This window comes from Psammomys obesus, unplaced genomic scaffold (genome assembly GCF_907164565.1).
Source record: "Psammomys obesus unplaced genomic scaffold, mPsaObe1.curated_primary_1811, whole genome shotgun sequence".
NCBI classification, from domain to species: domain Eukaryota; kingdom Metazoa; phylum Chordata; class Mammalia; order Rodentia; family Muridae; genus Psammomys; species Psammomys obesus.
In genome coordinates, this window is record NW_026591711.1 from 2,673,726 (window position 1) to 2,690,637 (window position 16,912).

At 47.4% G+C, this 16,912-nt stretch overlaps 1 protein-coding gene across 3 annotated transcripts in view; it reads left to right on the forward strand.

Annotated features, from left to right (window-relative positions):
• Positions 1–16,912, forward strand: part of Snx10 (sorting nexin 10) — a 62,913-nt gene that overhangs the window by 4,679 nt on the left and 41,322 nt on the right. The window contains exon 1 of one of the 3 annotated variants that reach the window (XM_055611830.1): positions 12,935–13,019. The exons of the other annotated variants lie outside the window; for them this stretch is intronic. The gene's annotated coding sequence lies outside the window, so the exon portion shown is untranslated. Of the gene's footprint in view, positions 1–12,934; positions 13,020–16,912 lie in introns of those variants that run through there. 3 annotated transcript variants of the gene reach the window in all.

A 16,912-nucleotide genomic window follows, 5' to 3' on the forward strand; every position in this document is an offset into this window, starting at 1 on the left:
TTTGTGCTTTGGTTGTTGCTGGTGTGGGAAGGGGGACCTTTGGCGTTGGTAGTAGCAATGGGAGCATGCCTAAGGACGAGGCAGGCTGCCGAGAGACAGCTGCTTGGAACCTGACATTCAAGCACACAGCCCCTGTCTCCCGGGGGCTACAAGGCTCCTGGGTCCCTTCTCAGCCTCTGCCCGGGGTCTGTTTGCATGTGCCTCACATGGCTGGCCCGGCACTGACCACAGGTGGCTTTCTGCTCAGCATTCACCGTGCTTTCAGTCGTTCTCCGACTGCATTTTGGTTCCGGGTCCTTCTGCTGTCCTCTGCTTCTGCGGCCTCTTGTGCTTCATTCCAGCCCGATCCTCTACTTCTCTCAGACCCCCCCACCCACCCCCAATGCGTCCTTCTTCAATGTCTACAGTGTCTACACTATCTCTCTAGATCTGTGGTTTTCAAACATTAAAAAAAAAAAATTAAGTAACATTTGTGTGTGTGTGTGTGTGCATGTATGTGTGTATGCCTGTGGGCCATGGCATGCAGGTGTGGAGGTCAGAGGACAGCTTGTTGAGGTTGGCTCTCTTCTTTCACTATGTGGGTTTCAGAGATTGAATTCATGTCTTTGGGCTTAGTGGCAAGAGGTGTTAACTGCTAGACTATCTTGTCGGCCCTCTCAGATATTTTATAAACAAAACAAAACAAAAACCTGGGGAGGAAGCAGATTTTGGGCCTCAGGGGTCAGCAGGCCCGCAGTGGGACCTGGGAGTCTGTTTCTCATTCTTGGGACAGGTACTGTACAAGGGAGCCTTGTTCTTTTCCATGGTTTCACAAATCTTTGGTGAGCCTGAGACTCCCCTTCTGTGCTGGGGATGGAGCCTCCTGGAGCATGCTGACAGATACTTTAGCTGTGAGCTACATCCCTAGCTCTCAATTCTGAGCTTTTGTTTCACACACTTAGTCCCTTCCTCACTGATGGAGAAATTTATCCCTACTCTAGGGTTTGTCAGTCGGCTGACTCTCCTAGGTTAAAAGAGAAGCCACCTGTGTAGCTCCAGGTCCCTCTCTTCCATCCTGCCTCACCGAGTTCCATCACCTTTGCTCTGTAACTGTGGACACCACCCGGTTCCTCCCTCATTTTTTTTAGTTTTCTTTTCATAGACTTGAATACTTGGCCTCTAGTTGGTGAAACTGTTTGGGAAGGATTAGAAGGCGTGGCCTTGTTGGAGGAGGTGTGCCCCTGGAGGTGGGTGTGGCGGTTTCTAAAGACTCCTGTGATTCCCAGTGTTCTTCCTCTCTGCCTGGTGGTTGTAGATCAAGATGTGAGCTCTCCGTTCTCCCTTTGCTCTGTCATCATGGACTATAACCCTCTGAAACCATAAGCCAAACTAAGAGCTTTTTTTCTTCTTTTAAAGATTTATTTTTGAACTGAGTCCTGTGGTACATGCCCAGCAATTAGGGAGGCAGAGGTAGGTGGATCTCTTGTGAATTTGAGGCAAACCTGGTCTATAAATTGAGTCCAGGATAGCCAAAGCTACACAAACTGTCTCAAAAAAAAAAAAAAACCAAAAAAAAATTATATATGTGTGTGTGTATATATATATATATACACACACACACACACACACACACACACACACACACATATATATATATATATATATATATATATATATATATATATATATGTATGCATATATATAACCTGTCTACCACGTGTGCTTGGTGTCTTTGGAGGCCAGCGGAAAGGGATGAATCCCCTGAAACTGGAGTTACAGACAGTTGTGAGCCACTGTGTGGGTGCTGGTAATTGAACCTGGGTCTCCTGCATGAGCAGCCCATGCTCCCCACCACTGAGCCTTCACTCAAGCCCCTGAGTACTTTCTTTTATAAGTTGCCTCGGTCAGCAGAACAGTAACTAAGACATGGCATGTGTGCCTCCATTGTGTGTGCTTATTTGTATGTGCATGCGTGCCCCGGCAGGCAGGTGCTACGGGCGGAGGACAACTTGTGGGAGTTCTCCCCTTCCTTCCACCTGTGCATCTCAGAGATTGAATTCTGGTCATCAGGCATGATGTGTATCAAGTTTCTTACCAAGCTCCTCTATCTGCTGAGTCATCTTTGCCATCCCCCAGTTCCTTTCTGTGAGCAGTAACTTACATGGTTAATGCACAGGGCAGAACACAGGGCTTCGTATGTAGGGAACTCATACTCCATGAAGTCACAGGCACGGGCATACCAGGAGTTCTCTGTGGTGCTATGATTGATTCAGTTGTGACTCTTCCTGGCAGAGCAGGGAGTAAAATGCTTTGAAGGAGGTGGGGAGGCAGCTGCTCCTGCTGTGTGAGGAGGCTGGGGCTCTGCTCGGGTTGGAAGGCTACAGTGTGGGTCTCAGAAGGAGTAGCTAGCTTGCACCTTTTAGGTTTGCCTAGCAGTGATGAGGTGCTGGGAAGCTCCTTCTGGCCTCTCTCATGGGGAATCAGGGTCATGATTTGAATCCTGGTGCTGGCCATTGTTGACTTTTTTATGGTCAGTTCATTTCTCTGATGGTTGAGCGATGGTGGAAAACTGTGAAAACCTGTGACCTCTGTTGTGAGATCTTGGCAGAGTTGAGCCCGCAAACAGACGGATGCCCTTGGATTGGCATTTCGCCTCCTTCTAGAACTTTCCATGTGTTTTACCCTAGACTTCTTGATCCAGGCCAGGCCTTGGATGTCTAAGAGTTAGTGATCTGACTCTCGAAGGTGACGGCCGTGACGGATGCTTCACACTTGCCTGTGAACCTCAGAACATATTGATTGAAAACCTTCTAAACCTTGTTATCTGACACAGAGGATACCTGAAGGAAAATTATTTTTAAAAGACCAAGTGACTAGTGATGGGAGCTGGCTTAGTGTCGGGCACTAGCCTCCATAGTTTCTCGCTGCATCTTTACAGCAGATCCATGACGCGTGCAGTTGGCCTGATTTTATGGGTAAGGAAACCGAGGCACAGAGATATTAAACGATTTCCCTTGTCCACGGGCGGAATGTGAAGGTTCAGCCCGGGAGTTTGGCAGTGAACAGCCTCACCCCCCATTTACTGTATCCCTGGCTGAGGGTAGGAGCACCCTGCTCACTCACCAGGCAATCGCCTGGTTTGCCAGGCAAACCTTCCTTCTTGCTTGGAGCAGTATTCTGTTGGGTGGTTTGAATTTGATTAAGGAGGTCATTTGTAATTCCTGCTCGCTCTCGGTTTCTCAGGCCACCGAGTCTCCTCTCGGCACTAGCTCTGGGTGTCTGTGGCCAGTGTAAAAGTTGGTGATCGCATATGTGTTGCAATCCTGTTTTCCTTTGTGATACTTTTTCATCGTGTGGTTTTTAAGGCAGTATCTCTGTCTGGAGCTCAGGAAGTTGTAGAACTCACCTTGTTGTCAGCGAAGCTGCTCTTGAATTTGAGAAAACCTTCTTTTGGTGGTTGCTAAAGAGCTGGAATTACAGGCGTGAGCCGCCTCTCTCAGCCCCACCTCTCCCTTTCCAAGGATATGGTCTAAGCAGGGATGCTAAGTGTCGTCCTGTGTGCTGGCTTGCTCTTGAGGTGTGCCTTCTCTGATCTCAGAGCAAAAGGTCCCCTCTGCAGCCTCCTCATGCTGTCTGTGACACCAGCCTTCTTCCAGTCACTGGTTTTTGAGTCACCTGACTTCCTTTTTCCATCCTGCCCTCTCTCCAAGTTCTTCCAGTTACTTAGTGGCCTTTATTTCCTTTTGTAAAAGCTTTTATTAATTCGTTGAGAACCTTATATAGTGTACTTTGATCCTATTCACCCCCACCTCCCCCGAGATGCTCCCTTTCCTCCCTGTCCCTAGTAGTCTTCATTTCTTTTTCTTTCTTTTCTAATTTTATTTATTTTTACATACATTTGGTGTTTGGCATACATATATGTCTGTGTGAGGGATTTGGATCCGCAGTTGTGAGCTGCTATGTACGTGCTGGGAGTTGAACCAGGGTCCTCTGGAAGAGCTGAGCCATCTCTCCAGCTCCAGTCTTCATTTCTTAAAGTGGCTATGGGCTCATGGCAGATCTGAGTGGAAGAGGTAGCAGAGCTTGGATTTGCCGTGAAGTGTCGAAGCATGTCTGTGTGACCTGAAGCTGTGTGTGGAGACCGTGGCAGCTATCATAAGAAACAAAACCGGATGCAGCGTCTTAAACCTGTAACCCCGGCAGTTGATCAGGAATTTAAGGTCACCCTTGCCTATGTGGTGAGTTTGCAGCCAGCCTGGGTCCAAACTCAAAATCCCAGAAAACCCGTTGAGAGATTGTTCTATAGGAGGGATTGTACAGGTGTCTGCAGGATGTAAAAAGACTTAAGCCTCAATTGAATTTGGGTATGGGGGTGGTGTCAGACCTGGAGCCTCTGCCTTGTTGCAGGGTAAAACTCCAGTATCTTAGGATTTCTCCTGTCCTGAAATGCCCATTACAGCCATTGTGACATGTCCCTAGCTGTATTCCACCAGTACAGGCCCCTGCTCACAGGAGCTGTGTCTTCACATTCGCCCAGAATGTTGCTGCTTTAGGATATTTATTTTATTTTATTTTTAGAAAAGATTTATTTATTATTTATTTCTGCATGTGTGCCTGCGCACCAGAGGAGGGCACCAGATCTCACCATAGATGGTTATGAGCCACAGTATGGTTGCTGGGAATTGAACTCAGGACCTTCGAAGAACAGCTAGTGCTCTTAACCTCCGAGCCATCTCTCCAGCCTCCAAGATATTTATTTTATTGTTAATATGTGTGCTCATGTGCTTGCATATGTGTGTGTCTGTATAAGTGTGCACATACGCCATAGGTTGAAACACTTTTGTGAGATCTGTTTTCCCCTTCCACCGTTATGTGTGTTCTAGATGAACACAGGCCACTGGGCTTGCATGGAGAAATGTCTTTACTCTTCAAGCTATCTGGCCAGCTGCCTTGTACCTCCTTAAGAACCCCAGGCTGGTCCTGTTTTTCCTGCTTGTCCTTTTTCAACATCAAGACACAGTCTCAAGAGAGAGACTCTCTCTCTCCAGGGACTGTCTGTTTTGTAGCACTGGCTGTTTTTGAACTGGATGTGTAGACCAGGCTGGCCTTAAACTTAGATATATCCACCTGCCTCTGTCTCCTGAGTGCTGGGGATTAAAGGCGGGGCTACCTGGCTCCTGCCTTCTCTTGGAACAGTCCTCTCCATTTTCCTCCTTCCTTTTGGTGCTACATCTTTTGGTACCGTGAGCTTTGTTTCACGGGTGACCTGTTTTTATCTTAGCATCTTTGGGTCTTAGGCCAGGCATTGTCACTTATTGGGAGCAAATCTCAGTGATTACCCAGTGGGTTGACTGGTTATCCTTCCCAATTCATAGCTAATGACCCTGAACAGTTGTGACATGGGTTACTGCCTCTCTGAGGATGAGGGTGTCCAATTTAGATGTTGGCTTTTCCAACTTCTTATATGGACAGAATTTGACCTGCCTCTTATCCTGAGGCATGTGAATATTTGCTAATAATCCACGGTTTAGGCTGATATTTCCCGTTCTTGGCTGTCTCCAAAGCCTCCTTGCCCTCCATCCTTCCACTCTTCCTTTCCTCTTTCCCTTCCCCTTATCTCAAACTTTTCCTCCTCTTCCTCTTTGATAGAGTTTCTCTGTGTAGCCCAGGCTGTACAACCATGTGCTAGGATTCTCCGTGTATATCACTGTGCCTCTCTTTAAGCATTTATATCTGAAGATCAAGTTTAGGGACGCTGTGGGTTGTAGGATTCCCATGTGGTGAGGATGAGGGATTTTCTGAGTCCATCTGGCCATTGATCTAGCTTCTTCACTTACCAAACCAACGCTCACATCTGTAGTTTAAAAATTAAGGTAATAATGGTGTGTAACTTGTGTGCTGCCTGGGAATCCAACAAGCTAGAGCATGTTATAGGCTTCAAATAATAAATTAGGTTTGATTGCTTGTAAAATTATGTTATTTGCTTATTTATTGTGCTCAGTATTGAACCTCGGGCCTTGACATTCCAAGCAAGTGTTTACCACTGAGCCACACCCCTAGCCCAACCTTTACTTTTTTCCCACCATCCAGTTTTGAGAAAGGGTCTTGACATGTAGACCAGACTGGCCCTCAACTTGAACTGGTCTCCTGCCTTTGCCTCCTAAATGCTCAGATTTCAGACATGAGCCACTATGTCTGCTTCATGTTTTCTTTTTCTTTCCTTTTCCCTCCCACCAACCCACTTTTTTTTTCTTTTCTTTTCTTTTTAAATAGAAAAGGTTAAGTAGAAAAAAATATATATATTATGTGCTGAGTATGGGTATTTTGTCTGCATGTAGGCCTTTATGTATGTCTGTGGACCACATGCATGCAGTGCTCACCAAGGCCAGAAAACGGCATTGGATCCCCTGAGACTGGTGTTACAGCTGCTATGAGTCACCATGTGGATGATGGAAACTGAACCAGGATCCTCTAAAGGAGCAGCCAGTGCTCCTAGCTGCTGGGCTATCGCTTCAGGCTACCACCCCTCTTTTGTTTTGAGACGGGCTCTTGAAGTAGCCCTGGCTGCCTTTGAACTTGCTGTGTAGACCAAGCTGTCCCGGAACTCCCAGAGATCCGCCTGTCTTTTCATCCCAGGCGCTGGGATTAAAGGCCTGGATTGTGATGCAGCTGGCCACCAGCCTGCCTTCCTGCCGGCCTTTCTTTTTCATACAGGGTCTTCTGCAGCCCAGGATGGCCTCAAATCATTACATAGCTGCTTCTACCTCCAGAGTGGTGGATTAATGGGTATGTACCACCATGCCCCGTTTGTGTGGTGCTTGGGATCTAACTCAGGGCTTTTCACATTTCCCTAGCTAATAGACGCATCTTTAGCCACCCCCTTTTCTCTTTTTAAAAGATGTCATGTTAGTGTATGTTAGCCATGTGTGATACTTGCAAGGGCTTATTATGCGATGTATTTTGATCATATTCTTTTCCACGACTGTCTCTTGTCCCCTCCTGCTGATCTTCTCTTTCCAAACTCTTCCCTCTTCTACTTCGATGGGTTATGTACAGAAGCATAGGTGAGGGTCATTTCCAGGACTGTGAGCACCTTACCAGTGGCGTAGAGCATTGAGAAAAATGTCTCTCTTTCCTCCATTGTCTTAGCTAGTGTTCTATTGCTGTGAAGAGACTCCATGACCAAAGGAGCCCTTTTAGAAGAAAGCATTTAATTGTGGGCTTGCCTACAGTTTTAGTGTGTTCTTTAGGGACATGAGCCTAAAGTGGTGCTGGGGATATGCTTTCTCTCATCACATGATGAAGGGTTAACCATGATGGTGGGAGGCAGGCTGGCATGGGAGGCTGCCATACGGTTCCTATGTCCACTTTTCTATCCCAGGTGGTGGGGCTTTTCAGAAACTTGATGCAAGCAGAAATGGAATTTTTCTGGACTGCATTCAGTCATGTTCAATGTAGCCGGAATTTATTGACTACTGACTCTTTGCCAGGCTCCCTGCTAAGTGAATTCTGGGTTTTAAAGCATAAGTGATTTGGACAAGGCCCCCGGCCTCTGGGGACTTTTGAGATGACAGATAATAAACACAGAAATAAATTAATGGTTAAAACAATACCAACTGCAATAAAGGTAAGGTTTAATAAAATGAGGCATTGCCTCTCTGAGGTGGTAGATAGACCTGTCTGAGGAATGGGAAAGAGCCGTTGTGGTGAATGGGGTCTGGGAGGGGGGGGGTGTTGTCAAAGGCATAGGAAACACAGAAGGCTTTTGGTAGGAAGGTTGAGGACTGACATGGGTGGTGGAAATGGCATGGGGCATGTGCACAAGTTAAGAGGTAGGCATAGTTTCGGGGCTTCCAGGGGTGTGGCTTTCAGGGCTCCCACAGATAAGACCTACCTCTGGAATGGGGCTTGGGCAGGGTTTTCATGGCAGATAGACTGGAGAGGCACGAGGTGCTTGGGCAGCAGTTGCAGTGTGGGGCATTGGGTCTTTGTGATTTGTATACCTCCTGTCTTAGACCCCTCCCAGAGTCTAGTGTTTGGGGATGTTGTGTGTGTGGTAAGAGAGGCCGTGCAGGACCGGGAGGGAAGACCAAGCACGTCGGGCTTGTGTGAGAGCTCCGTGCCTCTTTTACAGCAGGACAGGTAAGGCTTGCACAGCCTGCCTGAAGAGCAACCTAGATGCTCTATGAACAAAGTCATTTTTCCCATACATCATGTCTGGGAGCATATTAGGGTATGCTGTAGTTTATGAGCATGGTGGAATGTCATTCATAGCTGGCTTCTCTCTAGGAGACTCAGAGGGGAAACATTCCTGTAAATTTAGGACAGAATCGGCCTTTCTGTGTGTGGTGGGAGCCATAAAGAATAGAGTGATAAATAAAACTCATTACTTAAACAAATAGCAAACCCTCAAAAAGACAAAACCCTGCAAGCCAGGAAAATGTATTTGTAGTTCATACTCTTGATTAAGGGTCAGTTAATAGAAAAAAAACAAAAACAAAAACAAAAAAACCCCACTACGAATCAGCTAAGAAAAGAGCAAGTACTCTGAGGAAGATAGCTGAGAGCCACACTTGTGAAGCAGGCCTGTTGTGTGGGAACTGGAGAGGTTGAGCCAGGAGGATCAAGAGTTCAAGGTCATCCTGAATACCTCAACAAAAATGGTTAAAGGATCCAAACAATCCATGCAAAGAAATTAGTGGTTCCTAAGTATAGCAGAAGGAGGTTGGCAGTGGACATATTAAAAAAAAAAATACTCCCCCTCCCCAACTTTTATGTAAGTAGATCTGACAGGCTGACTCAGCAGGTAAATGTTTGCCACCAAGCCTGATGACCTGAGTTGTTCAGTCTTCCGGGAGCCACGTGATGGAAGGAGAGAACTGACTCCCATGAGTTGTCTTCTGACCTCCACACGAAAGCCACGGATAAACATGATTAAAGCAAGTCACTTACGCAGACTTGCTTTACTTCCCTGGAAAAAATGTGGGAACTTACCATGGTAGGAAATATTCGGAAGACAGCTCAGCTGTCAACTGTACAACTGTCTGCAGAGGGTACATATCTGTCATGATTAATAGCTCACCTGGCCCCATGAACACACAATTTCTACTTGTAGATATTCATTTCTCAGGTGTACTCGTGAGGGTAGTCACTGGGCGCTGTTGGTAAGAAGAGTGCGTGTCTCGTGAAATGGGCAGAGTACATCTTCATGGCAGAGTAGTAATGCAGTTGCAAAACAGGGCAACTTTCTCTGGCCGTGGGTAGCTTTGTGCAGGCTACACTGTTAAGTGTCAGGAACGAGGCACAGGAAGACCATTTGCAGGAAAGATCTTAAATAAACGCGTATCTGCTTGCACATGCACGGAGAGCCTCAAGAAGGACCCAAGAAGAAGAGTGCTAAAATCTAGAGGGCTGGGGTAGGGGGGAGTTTTCATTTTGTACTCATATTTGTCACATTTCCAAGTGGGTTAAATAAAAAATATTTTTATTATTAAAAACCGAGGTGTGTAGGAGGGAGCTGGAGAGATGTTAAGAGGGTGTGGCTCTCCCGTCTTACGATGCACTTGCTGTTCTTACGGGGACCTGGGATTCTGTTCCAGACACTCACGTGGTGGCTGGTGGCTGTCCGTAACTCCAGTTCCGGGGGATCTGATGCTTTCTGAGCTCTGCAGGAGTTAGACACGCACATTGTGCACACACATGCTTGCAGGCAAAACACTCGTCCATTAAGTAAACAAGTCTGCTGAATCTGCTTTTAAAAGCGCGTGTATGGGTGTGTGCGCAAGCATGCTCAGGCCTGTGTGTGCGTGCGGGTGCCTGTAGAGGAGAGTGGCATCACATCCTCCTTGAACCCGGGGTCAAAGGCAGCTGCGAGTTCCCCTGCGTGGGTTCTGGGAACTGGACTCCGGTCCTCTGCAAGAGCAGTGTGGGCTTCTGTCTGCTGAGCCATCTCACCATCCCCTAAATGTGGTAAATTAGAGACTGTAAAAAGACAGCAAAGAGTAGCTGGGACGGGGCGGTGGACGTGGTGCTTTCCCAGGGCTGTACTGTCTTCCAGTGTCCAGTGTCTCTCCTGCGCTACAGCTTTCACTGCTGAGGGGAACCAAGGCTCAACCTTCGGACAGCTCTTGGGTAGTCTGGGGACACAGGACTAATGGACCACATAATCAGAGGCTACAGGTGGGTCATGTGATCACCCATGGGGGCCGGGGGGCAGGTCATGTGATCACCTATCTAGGGACTGGCCCAGCTGGAAAGTATCAGTTCCACACCCATCAGTGGACCACTGTATTCAAAAAATTAACTTTTATTTTCCTTTGTTAAAGCAGACTGGCCTAAGTCTGGGCGTGGAGCATGACTTTAATTCCAGGACTTAGGGAGACAGAGGCAGGTGGATCGCTGTGAGTTTGAGGCCAGCCTGGTCTGTGTGGTATGTAATTTGTAGTATGGACTTTACGTAATATTATTTTATATAATATGTAATTGGTAATGTGATGAGGGCAACCGTGAGTTTCTGGTTCTCCTGCCTCTTTTCTAAGTGCTGTGGTGACTGGCCTGACCACCATATCTGTCTTCATACATGGCCTCTCTGGCTCTGGAGGTAGGTAAGAGGGACATTGTTTTACTGTTGTGGTTACTTGTAAGTCGCCCATGCTCTTATAAAGAACCTATCACTTATGCTCCTGTAGGGTAACTATAGGTTAGGGAAAAAAAAAAATCTCAGGCAGGTTTTCATTCCTGAACCATATGAATCCATTTACTTAGTTGGAAAAAGCCTTTCTTTATAGGATGTGCCTATGTTAAGAAACTTAATTTGTTTCCTTTTCTTTTTTTTCTTTGAGATGAGGTCTCACCGTGTAGCTCTGGCTGGCTTGAAACTTGCTCTGCAGACCCAGGCTGGCCTAGAACTCAGAGATCTACCTGTCTCTGCTTTCTAAGTGCTGAGATCAAAGGCGTACATCACCATGCCTGGCCAAAAACCCCTGATTTTTTAAAAAAGTACAAATGATTACTGTACTTTGTGTGAGTGTGAAGGTGCTGTGTACATGGGCCAGGATAAGGAAGAGCCAGAGCATAAAAACAGTCATAGCAAAGCAAAACCAAAATCCAGCAGTGTAAATTAAAATCCTGGAACTCAGTGCCTGGCCTCTTTGAGGCTTGTAATCTTTTGGGCAGCCCTGCCTCTCCACCTCTGCCATCCACAGCACCCAAAGTCTGTCTCTTAGGCCATCTCCATCCTATATCTGTAGCTGTCCTAGGTGGATGTCCTATGGTCTTGGCATCCCCATAGCAGCTAGAGATTCATCTTTATCAGTAGCCCCTCAGGCCCTCACTGAAAGACTCTGGCCCTGTCTTGAGTCAAGCCTCAGCTGCTCTCTCTGAGCCCTCCTTCAAAGCCAGAAATACACGTGACTGTTACGTCATCAAATTCAGCTCAAGGTGTAGTCTGACTCCCTTGGACCAGTTGTATGAGCCTTGGTGGGCTGACCTCAGGAAATAATTCTCTCTTGTTCTGATGAAGCATAGAAGGTTTCACTTCAGTGATGATGAGCTCTTGTTAACGGTAGCTGATTCTTCTGTCAGCCCTAGCCTGATCAGCATCAGTTCTAGGTCACAGTCCATCAGGTGGGTCACAGCAGCAGGAGCTCAAGGAGCAAGTCACAGTCACGTTTCATGTGCAGAGGTCTGAGGATAACTTTCTAAAGTAGTAGGTCCCGGGGATCAAACTCAGGTTGGCAGGCTTTGGCAGAAGTTGTCTGTATCTGCTGAGCCATCTTACTGGCCCTATTCTGGGCTATCCAGATGTGTCCTTGAAAGCCAGCAAGCTTTTCTGACTGCACAGGAGAAATGACCTCAGGCCTTGTGGCACCTGTGGACACTTAGATTTTTTCAGCTTGGAGAGCCCCATGTCCAACGGTGACTTAGTGCGAAAAGGAATCTCTGCTGTTCAAGTCGCTAAGTTGGGTGAGACTGGTCTACAGCAACATTATGGGGATACTGGTGTTTCTCATTCTTCATCTCCCCTTGAGGGCTAATGAGAACACTGCTCAGCATATGGTACCTAATTGGTTTCTCTTTTCATTTTTAAAGACGTACTTATTTTTATTGTGTGTGTGTGCCATAGTGTGTGACTGGTGCTGGAGAAGGTTATCAGATCCCCTGGAACTGGAGATACAGACAGTTGTGAGCTGCCATCCTGGTTCTGGGAATTGAACCTGGGTCTCCCGGAAGAGCAGCCAGTGCTCTTAACCACTGAGCTAACTCTCCAGCCTCGTGTTCTTGCTTTGACACAGGGTCTTACGTGGCCCAGGCTGGCCTTAACTTTGTAACAAAGGGTGTCCTTGAACTCCACCTCTTCTTGCCTCCATCTCCCACATTCCGGGATGGCAAGGATGGGCTGCTGTGCCCATCTCCTGACTTAATTTTTGCAACGGGTCTCACAGTGGAGACCAAGCTGGCCTTGAGTTCATATACTTACAGAGACCTGCTTGCCTCTGCTGGGGTTAAAGTCGTGTGCCACCTGCCTGGATTGACCGCTTTTTTTTTTTTTTTTAATGGGGAAGAACAGTTAACATGAGATTAATCCTTTTAAGCCTTTTAGCCTAGGAACCATATTGTGAACAATGAAGTGTACTTGATGTTAGCAGGATCTCTGACCTGATGTCTTTCGCCCAGGGCTGTTGCTCACCTTTACCAGAAACACTTTCTGTGTCAGGCATTTGAGCCTCTCACTTTGCATAGCTGTTTAGCCAGTGGAGGAGGCCTCTGAGGAGCTGCTGTGGAGTGGGAAGAACATTCAGAGGAATAGGACAATTGCCAGCAAAGAGTTAAGCCATTAGGCATCAGACAAATGAAAGCAGTGTGCCTGAGGTTGTTTTTGCCTCATCATTCCTGGAACAAGCCCCACCCCCTGCTTGCCTCCGCCTTCTTCCTCTTCTCAGGCTCAGGCGGGTACACTGTGAAAGAACGAAATACCCCGGGATGTCCAGTCTGTCCTCAGACTGAAGGGCAAGCCCAGAGCCCCTAAGAACTCCTGAGAGGTAGATATTCAACTTTCTCTTTGCTTTGTTAGACAGAGGGGCTTGTTTCCTCCGATGCGTTTTCAGAGCCCATCCTGTGAACCGCTTGGTGTCTGGGCTTGCTGGGTGTTTTGGTGTGTGATTGAGCTGAGCGACTGTGTGGTGATTCTGGGGGGCTTGTTTAAGATACACTGGTCTGAAAACCTTGCATACGGCAAGGTCTCCTCCTCGGCGTAGTGACCTGTTGTGAGGGAGCGCTGAGACTTAATAATGATTTTTAAAAATGATTGACTTTATTTTAATTCATTTGTGTGGGTATGTGCACATGAGGGCAGGTGCTTTGGGAGGATCCCTTGGAATTATAGGCAGTTGTGAGACACTGGAGTGGGTGCTGGGAAATGAACTCAGGTCCTTTGGAGGAGCATCAAGTGCTCTTAACCACTGGGCCATCTCTCTCTTCCTCCCTTCCTCCCTTTCCATTCATCCTTCCCTTCCCTCTCTTTTCCTCTCTCCCTCCATCCTTCCCTCCCTTTCCCTTCCTCCCTCCTTTCCTTTTTTGTTTGTTTGTTTGTTTGTTTTTTCAACACAGGGTTTTTCTGCGTAACAGCCCTGGACTCGCTCTGTAGAACCAGGCTGGCCTGGAATCCACAGAGATCCACCTGCCTCTGCCTCCCTGAGTGCTGGGATTGAAGGTATGCACCACCATGCCCGGCTTTCTTTCTTTCCTTCCTTCCTTTTTCCCTCCCTTTTCTCCTTTAGATTTGTTTTTATTCTGTTTGTGTGTGTGTGAGTGCATGTCTTGTGTGGCAGTGCCTGTGGAGGCGGGAGGACAGCTTCTTCTCCCTTGATGCTCAGTTACAGGTGGTTGTAAGCCACTGGGCACCGGTACTGGGAACCTAACCAGGATCCTGGAAGAGAAACCAGTTTTTTTTTTTTTTTTTTTCTTCTGAAGCTTCCCCTAGTTGCATCTGCTTTCACTTTCATAGCCTATTGTCACAGGCAAAGCCCATGGACTTCGTTTGCCTAAAAGATAGGAGGTGGGGGTGAGTGGGGAGAGGGGGGCTTGGGGATGGTGGGGTGGGGGGGGCTGGAGGGTGGCTTTCAGATTAAAACAGCCAACTATTAAGAAGCCATATTTGATGAAAAGAGTGAACAGCCCGGATTGGGAGAGCACTTCAAACAGAAGCGCTAACTGGATTGTGGAGGAGTGAATCATGGGTGTGTAAATGCAGAACGGGCTGTGGTGTACGCATGGGTGTGTGTGCACTGAGGAGTCTAGTCTGTAGCCAGGCATGGTGCCTCAGACTCGTAGCCCCGGCCCTCGGCAGCAGGAGGATCATTAGAAGGTTGAGGTTAGCCTAGTCTGCGTGTCAAGTTCCAGGTGGAGCTCCCTAGGGTGACTGTGTAGGTGTGCATTTGGTGGTTCCTGAGGAGGCCACACTCTAGGAGCTGGAGTTCCAGGGGGTTGTCGGGAGCCAACCGCTGTGGGTGCTGTGAATAAACGTAACACAGCTTCTGTGAAAGCAGTGTATGCTCTTAACCACCGAGCCTTCTCTCCAGCCCTCCCCCCCCTTTTAATACAACTTAAAAAAAGAATTTATTTATTTGTTTGTTTATTTGTGATGTATGTAGTGTTCTGCCTGCATGTACACCCGAATGCCAGAAAAGGGCATCAGCTCTCGTTATAGACGGTTGTGAACCACCATATGTGGATGATGGGAATTGAACTCAGGATCTAGCAGCCAGTGCTTTTAAACTCTGAGCCATTTCTCCAGCAATTCTATAACTTTTTAAAAGCAGAAAATACTTGATAATATTTTAATTCCATGATAGCTTGTAGGCATAACAAATCAAATGAGTTTGTGAAAAAGGATGTTTTTCTCTCGGGTGTGTAGAAGTGAAGCTGTCGAATTTGAGATTTTGCTATTTACATCCAGTTATTCTGTATGGCATTGTACCTGGAGTAAACAAATGGAGCCCTGTTTCCGTGAGCAGGTGATGCCTGCGGGACCCCTGGCTGGGTTCAATGAATATACCTACAGTCACATGTCCAGGATTGCCCAGAGTTCCAGTGATTGCTGGGAAGCATGATTCGCTGGTGCAGTGACCTCATCTTTTAAACAATAGCTGTGGATTAAGTGATCAGAGGAAAAGCAGGCCCCAGCTCCTCAGCCCTTTACAGCCTGTGGTTCCGTATTTTTTTTTTTTTAAACCTAATAACAGACATTAGCAGTGGTAATTGCATGTGCTTCTTAATAGGAAGACTTTAGCCTGAGGTGTTCTTGAGTCCATTTGTCTGTTGCCCAGGGACTGTGGAAGCAGGTTCCGCTGTCAGCTCCTGTTTTCTGTGTGAGGCTCCTGGGCAGGTAGAAGTGAAGCAGGTGGCCCAGGGTCTCTGAGCAGGAGTTCAGGGGGCGGTGGCTGAGTAGACCTCAGACTTGCCCGTCCACAGTCAGCAGTGCTGTGAGGGTTTGTACTTTGAGATTTGCTTTGGGGTGCCAGCGTATGGTGAACACTGGGTCCCTCGGCTCTGGGGTGACTTCTGAGCAGTGTTTTTCACTACTACCATTTTGTCAATGTAATGTGACTGGGAGTCCGTTTTGTGACACTAAGGAAGCGAGCAGAGATTCCTGAATACATGAGGATGGAGAGAAGCTGTGTTCTTTGGACTTTATAGGTTAGTGGGAGACAGGTTGTAATTCAGTGTTTACCAGGTAAGGCTAAAAATATTGTGATTAGACCTCCCACAAGAGGCTATACAACGGAAATATATCTCGGAATTTAAAAAAATTGCATCTTAAAGTTTGGGCATGGTGATGCGCCCCTTTCATCCCAGCAGTTGGGAGGCAGAGGCAGGTTAGGGTGAGTTTGAGGCCAGCCTGGTCTACATAGCAAGTTCCAGTACAGCCAGGAGTACGCAGAGAGAAGCTTTTCCAACAACAGCAAAATTGCATTTTATTTCTTTTTGTTTGGAGGGGCAGTGCGCACACCACAGCGTACATGTGGCGGTGAGAACACACGAGTAGGAGTTCTCTCCTGGAGATTGGACCCCGGTTCAGTCTCCCCACCATCGGAACCTCCTTGTTGGGAAGGCTCCACTGGGTTAGTGGGCAGAACCAGCAGCCTGAGGGTGAATAGTGCAAAACAGAGGTTTACAGAGGGTTAGACGGCTATGGATGAACTGGTGACCTTGAAGGAGCCACTCTGAGCGGTTGAGAGCGGTTGAGAGAGGTGAGAGAGAGTGCTCATGGGCGCGCTCAGTACAGTGCTGACCGATGTCTGTAAGCTGCAGCTGCTTTTGCTCTTGTGGGCATTTTTTATTGGTTTTCCTAGGAGAGAGTGTCAGATCCCCCTGACTGGACTTCACAGAGTAATTGTGAGCTGCCACGTGAGTGCTTGGATCAAACGTGGGTCTCCTGGAACAGGGGAAAGTGTTTTAACCACTGAGCCATCTTGCCAGCCACTAACTTACAGAAGTAACGTTGGCGTTTGAAAGTTTTGATACTCTAGGAGGGTATAATTCCCTGGTTCTGTTGACACTGGCACACATCCTGCTGTATGCATACATTTGCATCTTTGCATATGTAAGCGTCTGAGTGTATATATCACGTTATGAGTCCTCTTCTCACAACTGAGTCTTTCCTTTTCCTCCCCGGATCATGTAACCCGTGACAGCAACCGAGCAGTGAAGGAGACATCTATTCTTGGCTAAGAATAGGAGGTGTGGGCTAGAGACCCCAACATCAGTCTGTCCACCTTTGAGGGCAACGAGGGGGATGAATTGGCTAACAAAGGGGAGGGCATCATATCTTTTCCAGAGGTGGGGTAAAGATTTTCTGGACCTTTCTCTCCTTCCTTCCTTCCTTCCTTCCTTCCTTCCTTCCTTCCTTCCTTCCTTCCTTCCTTCCTTCCTT